The sequence below is a fragment of the Dipodomys ordii genome, unplaced genomic scaffold, assembly GCF_000151885.1.
Source record: "Dipodomys ordii isolate 6190 unplaced genomic scaffold, Dord_2.0 Scaffold192, whole genome shotgun sequence".
Lineage (NCBI taxonomy): Eukaryota > Metazoa > Chordata > Mammalia > Rodentia > Heteromyidae > Dipodomys > Dipodomys ordii.
The window spans coordinates 1,283,023-1,298,547 of record NW_012267408.1 but is presented as its reverse complement, the minus strand read 5'-3'; the positions used below and the strand labels follow the sequence as shown (position 1 = coordinate 1,298,547).

Below are 15,525 nucleotides of genomic sequence, written 5' to 3'. Positions count from 1 at the left end.
TTTACAACAAAAGGATCTTTTTTTAGTCTGAAAGTTTATTCTTAATATTTGTTAGCAAAAATAATTGAACATTGAACTGGAGAAATTAAGTTGTTGCTTATTGACAAAATTTTCAGCTTTGGAACAAATCATATATATTTTTCTTTACCTATGTGCTTTATTTCTATGAAGAAGAGAATGGTGAAAGTGCTAAAAGAGATATTGTCCTTGGTAACAGATTATGTTGTCATGTAGAAAAAGGTTAAGAATAAGGTCACTGAACAAAGGTCACTGAATAAGTGTGCAATATATTAAGTTGTAGATGCTTTATCTTTGCCTTAATTAAATCCTGGTTTTTATTACTCTGAAGAAACTAAAAAAATTGGGGGGGGTGTACACATGATAAACTTGCAAAAATGAAAAATAGGTTGGGTGCACTTGGTGGCTCAAACCTGTAATGCTACTGAGGAGGCTGGGATCTGAGGATCATGGTTCAAAGCCCATCAGGGCAGCAAAGTCCATGACAATCTCATCTTCAATCAAGCACCAACAGAAGAAAGTGGAGCTGTGGTTCAAGTGGTAGAGCACTAGCCTTGAGTTAAAAAGGTCAGGGATAGCATCCAGGCACTTAGTTCAAGACCCAGTACTGGCCATGGGGCTTGAACTCTGGGCCCGGGCTCTGTCCCTGGGCTCTTCAGTTCAAGACAAGCACTCTACCACTTGAGCCACAGCACCATTTCTGGTTTTCTGGTGGTCATTTGGAGATAAGAGTCTCACAGACTTTCCTGTCTTAGCTGGCTTTGAACTGTGATCCTCAGATCTCAGCCTTCTGAGTAGCTATGATTACAAGCTAAAAGTTCATTTTTCAATATTTGTTTTTTATTGAGTTTAATCACAATTTGGAAAAGGTAGGCAATTAAATACACGCCCTCAAAAAATTTTTGTTGAATATTGTATCAAATTCAGTTAGACCTTTCTTTTACAGTTGCTTTTGAATATATACTGACAAAAGCATTGTGTATAGAAAGTATATGAAAAAGGAGTTATGTGTGTTCATAGCACTACCACAAAGAAAAATTATTTAGAACAACTTACTATTTTATCTGGCTCTTTAGTAATGCAAACTCTCCCTTTGAATTAAAAGAATTTCATTTAAAAGCCAGTAGATCACTCAGAAACCATGGAAAGACCATCATGGAAAATATTTACATTTCTTTTAGACAGACTATCACATGAATTCACAGGGTAGGAGTGCCCTCAGATCAGACCTACAATTCCAGACAAGAACAGATTCTGTTTTAGATTTTACTGTCTAAGTAAATGTACATTAGGATTAAAGTTAAATAATAGGAACAAAGGGATAAACTAATATATAACTTCAAATAGCAAGTTAGAAAGTGGACTCATATATTCAAGTTTGGGAATAGCATTATTAAGCAGTGTTGATTCATTTAATACAATAGAGTTTCCTTTGGGTTATATTCTCTGCTGGTCTTTAGTTTCTTTGAGTTCAAAGGCAATAATTGCAGCCAGAAAGAATTCAAGGTAATCCTACTCATGATTAAGCAAGGAGAGATATGTCAATTTGATTTCCTAGGAATGAATCTTAGTATGATTATAAGATTTATTGAGGATATTTAGATCTAGATTCTTGTCATAAAAACACATTTGTGTAGAACCTATGGTAGAATACAAACAGCCTATACATATGAGAAATAACTGTTAGAAACATAGAAGACTAGAGCAGAGTGAGTAGGGATTCTGTTTACATAATTTATATTCTAAAGTGGGAAACAATAACAAGTGGGAAATATTACTGGGAAATCAGAAACATGGCTTATGCATTATGGAAAATATCAAAAATATAATGGAAAGGGGCATGTTCATGACAAAAGTAGGATTTAGATATACAGTTAAGAACAGGACAAGTACTGAGCCATCAATTGTATAAACACATTTTAGGTAGAGATATTTTGGGCTGAGAAATGAACATTGTACGGATGCATCTATATGTAAATTAATATTTTAAAGGGGGAAACATATTTACGATGTGGTAATATAGTACCTACCTCCTAAGCTGGACCAAAGAGTTACAACTGTTGAACTGACAGCATTGCTGATATTCTGAGAAGAGGACAAAGTGTGTTGCTTCAAGAGATGTCAGGGCAGGGAAGGTGGCTCAGTGGTAGAGTGCTTGCCTTGCATGCATGAGGCCCTGGGTTCGATTCCTAAGCAGAAAAAGCCAGAAGTGGTACTGTGGCTCAAGTGGTAGAGCTCCAGCCTTGAGCTGAAGAGCTGAGAGACAGCACCCAGACTCGAGTTCAGGCCCCAAGACCGACAAAAAATAAAAATAAAAAAGAGATGTCAGCATACTGTGACTTAATTAGAAGAAACACAGGACTATGGAATTAGGAAAGCCATCTAGAAGTTTGCTTCAGTAATTTTGGTAGTGAATGTCTGAATGAAGTAACTCAGGAAGAGGTAGATGAATGTAAAAAGTAATCATGTGAAGGATACTGAAAGATGTGGTGATCACTGCAGGTGACAATCAGAAAATAACAGCACTGGTGTTCTCACTCTGAATAGCTGCAGGTAGAAGGATATCTACAATTGAAATTAATGCCTTACAGGCAACATCTAGTTAGTTACAAAAGTAGTTTCCAATATCAACCAAACATTATCAAGCAGGACTACTGTAATCTTTTCACATGTAAAATCGATTTTAAGCTAACTCTTTAAAGATTAAACAGATAAAGAAAAGATCAAGTCATTTATCTAGAGGAAAGTGAGGATTTACTGTTACTATGCATTCTATCAGTGCTATCCATTCTATCCATTCTCTATCCATTCTATCCATTTTCTATTACAGTGCCTGATTGGGATCAGATTCTTCATCTCATTACTCTATTCTGCACTTTGCTTGATTGAGAAGATTCATTTTTATGAAGGCCAGAGATCTGAATATTAATGACTAATTTGTCATGTTATATTTCCAAGGCTACCATTGGCTTTTAGTAATCATTAGCAGTAAAAACTATGATCATGAACTTTGCAGATATGTAAAGATTTCTGTGTTCTCCTGAGGCAAACTGAGAAAAACTCACTTATAAAATGAAAAAGAAAAACAAACTTCTGTTATTTGAGAATACAAATAAGAAAATATAGAAAATGGAAAGAAAGCAATTCCTCAAAATATTAGAGAATGATAGGAAGGGGTAATATTTTTTACAAGCTAGAAAAAAAAAGACTCCCTAAAACAGGTTATAATACACACAAATACAGGCGTTAGGAACAGCTGATTGCATAGCTATCTAGACAGAGTCTACAAGACAAACAATGTATGTGAGAAGGAAAGTCACTGGAAGATAAAAAAAACAAAAACAAAACAAAACAAAAAATACAAGAGACAATCTGATTTGTATGTCTCCTTCTTGTTGGTTCTGGGTCTTGAATTCAGGTTTTGGGCTCTGTCTCTGAAAAATTTTTGCTCAAGGCTACAACTCTACTTCTGTTTTTTTGGTGGCTAATTGGAGATAAGAGGCTCAGAGACTTTCTTGCCTGGCTTAGTTTTGAACCAAGATCCTTAAATCTCAGGTTCCTGAATAGCTAGAATTGCAGGTGTGAGCCAGCAGCACCAAGACTGATTTCTTCTTTTTAAGATCCCCTTCTGCCATGTAGTTAGATTACAAACACAGTAAATCAAATGATAAGATCCTGTCAAGAACTTTTTAAGAGTTTGAGCCATTGTTACAATAATAGAGATAAGGAGAGATCATTGCATCCTGGATGCTACAGTCAAAGAATATTTACTTTGGGAACTAACATTTCCAAGTCATCAAATATCAAGGCTGTCAGAAGAGAAGAGCTGTTACATGAGTGAGTTCCTCATTACGCTAGTGATAGTGGTCAATTCTCTTTTTTGGTAGCCATTGATTTCTGGCTCTTGATTCCTGAACTCTGGCTTTGAAAGAAAAAGTACTATGCAATGTATTAGATTCAAAGTATACCTGATCCATTATATAAGACAGAAGGTCAGCATTTCAGGATGATGTCTCCTAACTGGAGTTATATCTAAGGTTTTGTAAGTCACTTCATATTCCACAAGTCAGACTTCTTCTGAGATTTTTCCAAATGTGGAAAGCTGTCAGATATGTGGCTCTGAGACAATCCTGTTACAACTTTCTAAAGTGAATCTTCTGACTAGAAGTAATATGATGGCAGAATTGTCTGTGATGGCATGGGTGGTTATGTTGGCAGAAGAACTAAGGACAAGCTTGTTCCATAGAGCAGCAGCCATCCAGTGCAACCAACCTGCTACTAGATAGCTGTCTGGTTTTCTCAGGACATGGTACCATAACAAGGACAGCTTATTTTTACTGTGAACAGTCTTGACTGTCAACAAGACAGCTATTACAACCAACCTTACTGGGGAAAATTCATGTTTTTGAGCTCAACATGTGGTTTTCAACTTTCCCAAAATAATTAGGTTGTTGCTGGGCCCATTTAAACCAGCACTGGGGTGACTAGAAGAAGAGTTGATTGACAGCCACATAAGGCCTATTCCTCCCAGTTTCCATCCCCCCATCCCGCCCCAATCCCTTTCCTACAAGTTGTACAGCTCATTTCCAACATATTATCTTTTGACACTATTGTATTGGTTCGCCTTTTGTCCTTTGTCTCATCATTTTGTTGATCCTCTTCCATTCCCTAATTCAGATAAATGTGTATACAATACCGAGGGCCAAGTTACCAAAATCAAATACAGTGACAACAGGGGATAAAAAAAAAAAAACATAGGGAACAAAAAAGAAGGCTATTCCATTTTTGTCCATCTGACTTATAGAAGTTTTTTATACAGAGGTTTATGGTGGTTTTCTCAATGAGATACCAGCATCTTCACATCTGTGCCTATTATAAGCCATCTATTAATGTATTTTTTCACCAGATTCCACTTCAGAACAGTGGCATTTTAGATCCATGCAAGGTAAGCAACACTTTAAGCCTGGGGTTAGTTGTTTGTGCAAGGTCTATAGGTTTTCTTTTTCTTAGCTTGTTGGTCATTTACCTTTTATTCTTTTTTCTTGCCTCTCCATCTTTCACTCTTTTTTTCTGTCTTGGGGCTTGAACTCACTCAAAGTCTGGGCTCTGTCCCTGAGCCTCTCTCTGTTCTCCAGGCAGGAGCTATACCTCTTGAACCACATCACCATTTTGGCTTTTTCTTAGTAGTTTATGGGAGATAAAATTCTCACAGAGTTTCTTGCCTAGGCTGACTTTGAACCGTGATTCTCAGATCTCAGCCTCCTGAGTGGCTAGATTACAGGTGAGAGCCACTGGTGGTCTGGCTGATCTTTGAACTTTTTATCTTTCATGCTTAATCATTTTTACATCTTGACTTTTCATAGTCCTTCCAGTAAATAGGCCTTTTGGGAAAATGATTGAAGGAAAAGAGAGAGACAATACTGCCAATTAGCACACATTTCCTCTTTAAGCAGGCCAAGCCTCACCAGGTGCGGGTGGTCCATATCTGTACTCCTAGCTACACAGGAGCCTGAGATCTGAGGATCCTGAGGATCGTGGTTTAAGGCCAGCCCTGGCAGGAACATCAGTGAGACTCTTATTTCCAATAAACCACCAGAAAATGGGAAGTGGTTCTGTGGCTTAAGTGATAGAGTGCTTGCCTTGAGCTGAAGAGCTCAGGGACAGTGCCCAGGCCCAGAGTTAAAGCCCCATTACTGACAAAACAAAACAAAACAAAAACATAGAGCCTTCCATACAAGTTTTGTGAATTGACCTCAGTCAGAACACTGGATGAGAGGCTTGGATTCTCCATCATGAGTATCAAGCCAGATTATTTTCATTCTCAGATTGACAGATTTTCCTGTCCGATTGATGAAGCAACACCATGAGTGGATTGTCCAACTATTTCATTACCTAGGACATCATGATCTGTCACTGTCTTAGGACCAAGTTGCATTCTGAACATCCCTGCTCCATTTTCAAGGAACATCCCTGCTCCATTTTCAAGGAACATCCCTGCTCCATTTTCAAGGACACAATTTCAGTTTGTATTCTTTGGTTGTGTTGTTATACAGCCTCTGCAACTCCTAAGTTTTATCAGTTGCATTAAATACATGGAACCCATCCTGACTTTTAGAAAACTCATACAATGACAGTTTTGTCCACAATGACAGATGCTAGCCACTGAGATGTGTATGAGCCTAGACAGAGGAGTATATAGAAATGCTGTACTTAACATTATGGTGGTTACTAACATTGTTACTATAGATGACTTATATGAAATATGTCACTACAGAACAATGGATTTGGACTTTAAGGGGCAATACATTGATAACTAGCACATCTGGCAATGTGAAAGTCTAATTATGGTAATTTCTAATTGTAATTCTAATAAGATGCATTCTAAATTTGGAAGGAAGTGATAAAGCATTAGGGAATCAAGATAACCTTTATTCTGCCCTTCTTGAAAATGTTTTAAATCACATCTAAAGATTAGAAAGAAGAAAGAAGAAAACAAGAGACCAAGTATAGTGGGTCATGTCTGTTATTTCAGCTACTTAGAAACTGAAATAGAGAGAAGTATAGTTGAAATATAGCCTGGTCAAAAATTTAGGAATTACTTCATCTCAACTAATAAATTGGTTGGGTGTGGTGAGGTCCACTTGTCACTTTGGCTACATGAAGGTATGGATGGAAAAATTCTGGGTCAGGCTGGTCCTGGGAAAAATTTGCAAGACCCTCTTCAGAACATAGTGAAAGACAAAGGAATGGAAGAGTGGTTCACATGGTGGAGTACATGTTTAGCAAGTATGAGACCCTGAGTTTAAACCTCTGAACTGTTAAAAAGAGAAGAAAAAGAAAGAAGAATAAGAGAACGATCCTTTTTTTTTTAATGCATTGACTCCAACATCAACCTTAGTCAAAGGGATAGACCTAAATAATTAGAAAGGAGGTTGGATTTTTGCCAGAGCTAGAGACTAACTGGGAAGAAAGCAAAATGGATTTGGGAACTCAACTTCTCATTGTCTTAGTGACATCATTGTCCTCATGTGCCAGCCCTAAACTGTTATGGACTCTTAATTTTTCTACTCAAATTTGCAACCATATTCCCACAGCAATCAGATTCTTACTTCAATCAGAGACCTCATGGTACACCAGTCTTTGTTTTACAGAACACATGATATAGGTACCATCAGTCCTTACTCCTACGTATTTTTGTTATTTCCAATTCACAATAGGAAAAAAAAACGGCTCCATGAGTGAGAAAACCCTGCATACATCCTTCATTTTCATTTAAGATGAATTCTGAATATGAATGTTAAGTGCCTTTTCACATATTGGCACACTGCTCTTTAGCAGAATATGAACACCATGAGGTATGAGATCTCCTCTGTCATTGCACCAACTCCTATTTCAATCCATTTCATTGGATTTTTATTGCTAATGTATTTGTTGCATTTGTCTGAGTCATTTGCTTTCTTCCTACCTGTATTTTCACCAAGTACTAGAGACATATTCTGGTGTTTCTTAGTCAAATAATGATATGCAAATGCATATACACACATATGTTTGATATGTCTCCATTATATTTTCAAGTGCTATTTTAGCATGACATAAATATCAATTTTTATATATTTACCTTATATCTGGATAAATTATTGGCCTCTATATGATAATTTCTTAACTACAAAGCTGAATCTTTAAAAAATGTTGATCAGATTTTCCTAACATTAATATTACAAGATTCTTTTCTCAGGTAAATTTTCCTTAATACCATTAAATACAAGCAGTGCAACCAGCTACACCCATGTAGTTACTACAGGCAAGCCATTAGGATGTCCATGCCATTTCCTCACTAAGACCATAAATCTTCTGGGCCCACACTATTACACTCTATCAGAATTGAGAAGCGCATTTCCATTAAAATATGTCAACACTCTGCTATCCAAAGACTTTGGTGGTTTGTCTTAATCAGACATGTGGAATCTAACAGTGCCCTATATAACTTCCAGATGTTGACCAATGTAGTCTCTGTAGTTGGTGGATATTTAGGAGTCACTTGACACAATTTTCTGTTCAGTAGGGAATTGTAGTTAACTCATTAAGCTTCTAAGAGGCCCTAAGGACTCAGGAGTTATCGGACTGTGGCCTCATACTGGCACTTCTAACTTAACTGAGGCATAAAAGTCGATCTGGAATTACATGTCAAAGGAAGCCCTCTGTAGGGCTCATACCTGTAATCCTAGTTACATAAAAGGTTGAGATCCAGAGGATCACATGTCCAAGCCAGCCCAGGCAGAAAAGCCCTGGAAACTCCATCTCCAAAATAACAAGTGCAAAAGCAGAGCTGGATGCATTGCTCATGGGGTCGATTATCCAATAAGCCAACTGAGCAAGAGGGGAAAGAAGCATGAGGCTCAAAATTTAAACCATGGTACTGGGGGGAAAATACAATTTTAATCTCAATTTATATGAATAAATTAATTAACTTTACTTTCCATTACTCCTGTATCTCTCTTATCTATTGATTTCAGCATTAGCATGTGAACTTTGCACACAATAAGCATTAAATATTCTTGGCTGAATAAATTTAAGTATTTCATATTTAAGAATATTCTTCCATAAGGTATAGCACAAAACTCATCTGTTATATTTAAAGGGAAAATTGAGATCATTAGATTAGCATGGTCAGGAAAGAAAATAGTATTTTTTGCCTTCAAATGAACACAGAATAAAAGATAAGAGACTAAAAAATTCTATAGTCTCAAATCCAAAGTTAAATGGCTAAAGTTTCTTTTTCTTTTTGTGCCTGGAAATAGGCCAACAGTTGCAACTATGACTTAGGACTTTGACCCTTTAATTAACCCGTGTGTGTGTGTGTGTGTGTGTGTGTGTGTGTGTGTGTGTATTTTTTGGAAGGTTTTTTAGTTCATAATTTCACTTTTGTAAGTTAGTATCTATATTAAGTGTAGAACAAACAAAAATCCTAACTCTTAATAAATATCTCAGAAACATTGGCACTGTTTTCTATTTCAAAGCTTTAAGTGCTCACACTTACAAGTGACCTGCTTCACTTCAGGTATTAATTCAGGTAGCATGTCAAAGAATGCTATTGCCCTCCTTAAAGCTTTCAACAGTTACCCTGTCTGCCAGAGAAAGAATCCTTTGAGAGATGGCCTTTTTGACTATAGATTCAAAGAGTTCAATGCATCACAGGCATTTCTTCATCCCTACCATCTGTGACCACAGAACAGAGTCTATGCCCTTACCTGCTAATAATTTTCTAGCATTGATGAATATAGCTAAAAAGAAACATACTTCACAGGCAACCCACATCTTAATAGAGCTTAAATTAGCCAGGCTAAGTTTAGAACACTTTAACATATACCTGATGGTCCCAGTAAGTGATAATAATGACTTTTGTGGCACAGGGTAGGTAGATAACACTTCATGTCTGAACTGAACTTGTGTAAGTTCCAGATACTATAAAAGCATAAATGATTTTAGCTGTGATCATGGTCCAGATCACAGCATGAGAGCAACCCAGAGGACATTAGCACTGACATAAATATAATATTCAGCAAAAAACACATTTCAGGCAACTGTGTGAACTGTACATATTGCACAAAGAAACAAAATAACTGTTACAATGATGCAGGTCTTAGATACAAATAATTTATAATTATGCCCTATATAAATAGTACAAGGCTTTAAATATGGATGGTAAAAGGAGAAAGTGAAAAAAATCAAAAATTGTGCGCTACAGTTTTTATAAAAGACAGTTCATTGCTATTCTTGCAATGTAAAAGTTTTTTTTCAAATAATTGTTTTTAAATTGAACATTTTAAAATAAAGGTGAAACTTAAATATAGGCTTACAAAGGAAATACGGATAGCTAATAGGTATTTTTGAACCATTAATGTTAAAATTATTTTTACTATTTTTATTGTAAAAATACTGTACAGAGGGGTTCCAGTTACATGAGCAAGGTAATGAGTACATTTCCTATCAAGCATTGTTACCTCCTCCTTTGTTTTTCTCCTACCATCCCTTCCTTCCCACCTCCACAACTACACTACCCCCTCCCCCCCATCACCCTTTCCCCTCTTAAATTGTAAAGTTTGTTTTTCAACATAGTATCTTGTACATCTCATTGTTACATTGGGTCAGCCTGTATCCCTATTTAAGCATTTTGTTTTTTTTTCCCTTCCTCTCCCCAAACTAGAGACGTGTATATACAAGATGAAGGGCTCTGACATTAAATAGAGTGAAAACAGGGGTTATACTGTGGGGGAGGAACATACAAAGAAACAAAGAAATCACATGGTACATTACAAATAAGTTAGGAACAATAGCTAGAAAGGAAAAAAAAAACACTTATGTCCCTATCTTGGTGTTCATTTCACTTAACATCATCTTATCTGGTCATATATACATAGCTTTGGAACTTTTCTGCTTGTCCCAGACATATATTAGTTTTTGCAAATAAAAGAAACCATAAGACCTATGTTTCTTTGGACCTGGCTTACTTCAATTAATATATTTTTTTCCAAGTCTTTCCATTTCCTAACAAATGGGGTGATGTCATTCTTTCTGACGGAGGCATAGAATTCCATTGTGTGTGTGTGTGTGTGTGTGTGTGTGTGTGTGTGTATACACATCACATTTTCTTGCTCCATTGATCTACTGAGGGACATCTGGCTTGTTTCCATATGTTAGCCATGGCAAATAATGATACAATAGGCATAGTTGTGTTGGTACCCTTAGTATGGCCTTGTTTGTGATCATTTGGGTAAATGCCCAAAAGTGGGATTGCTGGGTCATAGGGGAGCTCTATGTGGAGTCTTTTGAGGAACCTCCATACTGCTTTCTAAAGTGGTTGAACAAGTTTACACACCCACCAACAATGCAGTAGGGTTCCCTTCTGGTCACATCCCTCCAGCATCTGTTATTAGAATTCTTGAATCTAGCCTTTCTAACTGTGATGAGGTTGAATCTCAATGTTGTTTTGATTTGAATTTCTTTTGTGGCTAGAGAGGTTGAGCATTTCTTCATATGTCTATTGGCCATTCTGATTTCCTCTTTAGAGACGTTTCTCTTTAGGTCTTTAGCCCAGTTATTTATTGGGCAGTTGTTTCTTTGAGGATTTTTTGTTGGGGGATTTAATTTTTTGAGTTCTAAGTAAATTTTAGATATGAAACCCTTATCTGTTGTATGGCTAGTGAAGATCTTCTCCCAATCCGTGGACTTTCTATTGATATTAATGATTTTTAAGGATATCATTGTTTCTTATGTAAGAGTATGTTTCAAAATTGATCATCCCTAATCAACTGAGAAATTCACAGAATGCAGATGAGCATGTAAACTGAAATGACATTCTGGAATTCAGCCAAGATGTGTATGCATTGTGATAATTTACCTCCTGATTTCAGTTCTATAATTTTAGTTGTAGAACAGGTAATTATTATTGACATACATATAACTACTGAAAGAGGTGATAGTGGATTTTTGAATGACTGTGAAACTAAAGACAACATAATACCCAGTCATAGGGACAATGTATATTCATGAATCTAATAAATATCTTATTTTCAATGTGGTATGCATACTAAGAAGGATAACATTTTTTATTATTATAGACTAAATTTGCATATTTAGTTCTATACATTTCTTAACAAATCATATATACATATGTGTGTATCTATGAATATGTAAAATCAGGTGCTATGTTTATAATTTTACTTATATAAAATTGAGGTTTAAGAGTTTTAGTAAAGAAAGTATTTTGTATATAAGGTATTATCTGATTTTCAGCAGTAATGATAAATACTGTAATAAAAATAGTACACATTTTTTCTATCTGTTGTGGGGCTTGAATTCGCGGCCTGGGTGTTGTCCCTCAGCTCTTCTACAAGTGCCCTACCACTTAAGCCACAGAGACACTTCCAGTTTTCTGGTGGTTATTTGGAGGTAAGAGTCTCACGGACTTTCCTGCCCTGGCTGGCTTTGAACCAGGATCCTCAGATCTCAACCTCCTAAGTAGCTAGGCTTACAGGCATGTGCCACCAGTGCCTGGCAGTACAAATTTTCTGTATGCTATTAAACTGACTCCTTAGTATACTCAGTATGGTCAATATCATTATCGTACATGTATATCAAGTGAGAAAAATCATAATTAAATGCAATAAAGTCAAATAACTCAAGTAATTGCTCCAGAATATAGGAACCAAGACTTGAAGTGGGACGTCTCCTTCCAACAAAAGGTTTTTATTAAAATTCTCTTTTAGTGACTTTTTAAAACTTATTGAAATCATTTTCGTGGATGAATGACATTACTTCAAATATAGAATTGAAAGTATATATAATATATACTATTTATGCTAAATAACATAGGACCAAATTAATTTATAAATGGAGCTATTTAGAAAAATGAAATCTATAAATTATAGGGAAAATAATGAAATATATGCATATATATATCAGAAGAAAAGTTCTTGAGAGAACAATGTTTATTTAAGAGTACCTCAAGTATGAGATAAAATGAAAGACACAATCACTAAAAATATATAATGTATATTTTCATTTTCAATATAAATGCAAGAATCAGTATTTAAGTTTGAAGAGATAAACTACAGATAACTTACCTATATTAAAATATATACTTAGTTTAGCTTTACCAATGACTAGATGTTGAAAACATTGAAGCAGTACTTTATTTCAGTGTTCAGCATAAAGTTATATATGACCAAGTTATTGTTTGTATAGTAACTTAAAAAAATCTGTTAGATATAAGTGGAATAATGCTGTATATTACCGCTCCTGGAAAGTAAGTTCATACAGAAATCCCTCACTTGATAAGGATATTGATGATATTTTCAATTATTTCAAGCTCCCAAAAGTAGGGAAGATTTGATAAAAATTTGAAAACTGACATTAATGAGAAATCATTCAAGATGTACGTCTAAAGTATTATTGTTAAGTTTATATTAAACAATAAAGTACATGAATAAATTTTAGAAAAAAGATACTATACATAATATATAACAAATAATAAATTTGTTTTAAGAGAATATTATTTCAAGTGTATACAAATGTATTACATGAAATAGAACAGATTCAGAGAGAATTCAAATAGTATAATTCCTTAGAAAGCAAAGTTGAAGTTCAGGAAAAAATAAAACAAAAACAAACAAAAACCACCAGGAAGCAGGTCCTCAAAAGGTGTGGGGTGGTATCAAAGAATAAAAATGAGTGAATAAATGAAGAGGAGAAGAGAAAGAGAATGCAGTCAAGAATCAAAAATATTTTCTACAAAATTAAGAACAGTAAAGGAAGGGATAGGTAGGGGAAGGATATGTAAGAATTTTGAAGGGGGTAACATTGATCAAGATATATTGTATTCATAAATTGCTTTGTAAAATGGGAACTAGTCTATACAACTACTTAAAACAATTACTTATTAAAAACATTACTTCAATAGATTTGAAATTTAGTATTATTAGGAAGGCATGATACATTATTTTATTCTACTCAAAAAGCTTTTTGTTTCTTTTTTTTTTTTTTCAGGTAAAGGGTAGGTTTATTCAGTAGACCTGCTGGGACCAGGCAACTCCACGTGGCTGGGAAAGGCCTGGGAATGAGAGAGAGCTGGGAAAGAGAGGAAAGAGGGAGGAAAGAGCTAGAAAAGAGCAGAAAGAGCAGAGAGAGCAGCTTTTTGTTTCTTATTAAGAAAATATACAGTTACTTACAATGTCATAGAAAAAAAGAATGTACATAATAAAAAGTTAATAAAGTATAAAAAATATGTCAAATAGCAAGAATTTTTAAGAGACAGAGAAATGACTTAGAGTTTTTTAAGTTCTGGAGACACATTGAATACATGAGTAAGTTAATAGTAAATACAAAGGGAAAAAAAGATAATATTAAAGAAAATGTATGTCAAGAAAAAGAATACATCATTAGGAGAAAAGAACATTATATTTCTATTTATAAATGAATATTTATGTATTCAGTTCATCTACACATATTCATATATTTATATGTTTTTGCTTAATAGCAAAATGAAATTCTCAATAGATTAAAAACTCTTAAGTAAATACATGCAGACATAAAAAGTACTAAAATTTGTTTCTTCTTCTCTAGGAAAACACCAGCAGGAGGGTCTGGAGGTCACAGGGGCCCGGGCTTGGGAGGCCATGGCGGCTTCCGTGGAGGCTTCCTTAGCGGCCTCAGGGGCCGAGGTCATGGCCGTGGTAGAGGCCGGGCCCTGGGGCTCGCAAGGAAAAAGACAAGGAATGGCTCCCCGTCACCAAACTGGGCCCTCTGGTTAAGGACATGAAGATCAAGTCTCTGGAGGAGATCTACCTTTTCTCCCTGCCCATCAAGGAGTCTGAGATTGTCTAAGAAGTCTAGGACTTCTTCCTGGGGCATCACTCAAAGATGAGGGGGTTGAAGATTATGCCCGTGCAGAAGCAAATTCGAGCTGGCCAGCGCACCAGGTTCAAGGCATTCGTAGCCATTGGCAACTGCAATGGCCATGTTGGTCTGGGGGTTAAGTGCGCCAAGGAGGTGGCCACTGCCATGCGGGGGGCATCATCTTGGCTAAGCTCTCCATCATCCTGTGCGGCGAGGTTAATGGGGGGACAGGATTGGCAAGCCTCACCCTGTCCCGTGCAAGGTGACAGGCTGCTGTGGTTCTGTGCTCGTGCGCATCATTCCTGCCCCCAGAGGCACTGGGATTGTGTCAGCTCCTGTCGCCAAGAAGCTGCTGCTGATGTCTGGCATCCATGACTGCTCCACCTCAGCCAGGGGCTGTGCTGCTACCTTGGGGAACTTGGCCAAAGCCACCTTTGATGCCATCTCTAAGACCTATAGCACCTGACCCCTGACCTCTGGAAAGAGACCATATTCACCAAATCTCCTTATCAGGAATTCACTGACCATCTCGTGAAAACCCACACCAGGGTCTGTGTGCAGAGGACCCAAGCTCCAGCTGTGGCTACAACATAGAATTTTATATAAAAATAATAAAGTGAATCAAGCCTGTTTAAAAAAATACTAAAATTAAAAAAAAAATGTTGGCCAAAGCTATTTGAGGGCTAAGATGTAATTCAATGCACACTGCTTACTCAACAATTGCAATATCCAAGGTTCCATATCCAGTACCAAGAAAGACAAGGCAAAGTGAAAATGGAAAAATGAGCTATGTAAGGATATGTTTTAAGGCTCTGATGACTCAAGTCAAGGGGGAGGATACACACACACACACACACACACACACACACACACACTGGTTACACACAGAATATTAGAACAAAAATGTATGTATATTAGACAATTGACTGATGGAAAATATGTTCAAAATAATCAGGATATATTATCATTCATAACTAATTATCTATCTATCTACAATGCTGGAATACTGTTGATTAACTATTTTATGGTAAAAAATGAAAGCATTTCCTTTACATATATATTTGAAAGAAAAATGAACTTTGAGAATTTATTAGATACCAAAATGACCTTGCT

General features: G+C 36.1%; 1 pseudogene; it reads left to right on the top strand.

The window, feature by feature from the left end:
• The first annotated feature begins 12,797 nt into the window (after nt 1-12,797).
• Nucleotides 12,798-15,006, top strand: LOC105999549 (annotated as a pseudogene).
• The last annotated feature ends 519 nt before the right edge of the window (nt 15,007-15,525 follow it).